Source organism: Triticum dicoccoides, chromosome 3B (assembly GCF_002162155.2).
Source record: "Triticum dicoccoides isolate Atlit2015 ecotype Zavitan chromosome 3B, WEW_v2.0, whole genome shotgun sequence".
In the NCBI taxonomy this organism is placed as follows: Eukaryota; Viridiplantae; Streptophyta; class Magnoliopsida; order Poales; family Poaceae; genus Triticum; species Triticum dicoccoides.
In genome coordinates, this window is record NC_041385.1 from 319,889,559 (window position 1) to 319,891,118 (window position 1,560).

Genomic DNA, 1,560 nt, shown 5'->3' on the forward strand with positions numbered 1-1,560 from the left:
TACCTCTTTTTTATCCCATCGAACAAATCGAAATGATTGAAGTTTTTCCATTTGGAATCGTCTTAGGCCTAATTCCTATTACTTTAGCGGGATTATTCATGACTGCGTATTTGCAATACAGGCGTGGGGATCAGTTGGATCTTTGATTGAGTCTCTTTTTTTATTGACCTCCTCCAGACCAGAGAGGAGGTCAAATTGAAATTGATGTTACAATTCAATTTTGTTAAGTTATTTTACTCTGCTTCAACATAAGATAGATGGAATCACGGTCTGTAGGATTTGAACCTACGACATCGGGTTTTGGAGACCCGCGTTCTACCGAACTGAACTAAGAGCGCTTTCATTCATTCAAAAAGAAAATATTTTTCTATTCCTAATGCATCTCACGTACGTATAGTCTCCACAAATTCAAGTTCTACCCACTTTACTTTTATTTATCTCGTCGCTATTGCCTATAAAGAAGAAAGAAGTAATAGGTAGGGATGATAGGATTTGAACCTCTAACATTTTGTACCCAAAACAAACGCTCTACCAAGCTATGATGGAATAGGGAAAGACAGGGACCCACCGGACGGGCCATCGTATTTCACAAAAAAACATTTCCCCCTTGACTACTGGGATCCACCAGCTACATCTTCGCACACTAGGAAGTGCGTCCATATTACGGGCAAAACATATGATTCTCCCCTTGATAGCTGGGACCCACTAGCTATATATTCGCACGCAAGGAAGTGCCTCCTTACCTCCTTGACAGCTGGGACCCACTCGGTCGAACCGTACATAGGGTTGTTTGTCTGGTCGTGAATGTGTACGTACATACTGGTCGATCGGTCTGTCTACAGGCTGCAGCGATGAACCGTGGCCGAGTAAGGAAGGGCGTGTGTCGTAGTAGAGGCATGGACCCATCATGTCGCGCAGTCCCGTCTATATCGTGTACATGTATGTACAGCCAGGGTGCAAGAAAGTAATTACGGCCACGTACGTACATACGGGCAGGGCCTCGAACACCTACTCGCCCATACGTACGGCCAAGGTTCATGTACATGGAGAGGCAACAGAGAGCGGTGACGGCGTCCTGTTCATCGACAGCCAACCGGCTGGGTCGGAACGGAGAAATTGTGTCGTCATGTCCATTGGGAGCAAATGAAATGCTTTCTGTTCATCGGGAGCCAACCGTCTTGGACGGAACAGCCGAAACAAGGCCTACCATACTGCAGAACGGAGGAAACGGACTTCTGTTTGACCGCCTATAGTCGAAACGGGAGCCTGTTCACCGGGAGGGGTGTGGCATACCGCCAAATGGAGTAAACAGACTTCTCTTCAACCTCATACAGTCAAAACAGGGTCCTACTGATCGGGAGGGGTGTGGCATACCGCAAAATGGATGAAACAGACTTCTCTCCGACCTCCTATGTTCGAAATGGGGGTCCTGTTCATCGGGAGGGGTGTGGCGTACGGCAAAACAGGACTCCACTGGCTACTGTTCATCCACCATCTACTGCGTCTCCAGCCTCCACGGGCTACTGTTCATCCACCGTCGACTACCTCCAACCTCCACCG

The 1,560-nt window shown here is 47.8% G+C and overlaps 1 non-coding gene across 1 annotated transcript; it reads right to left on the reverse strand.

Annotated features, from left to right (window-relative positions):
- Window positions 1-264: 264 nt before the first annotated feature.
- On the reverse strand, window positions 265-338 carry TRNAW-CCA. The gene has a single exon. It is a non-coding gene; the product is annotated as a tRNA-Trp (tRNA).
- Between the last annotated feature and the right edge of the window lie 1,222 nt (window positions 339-1,560).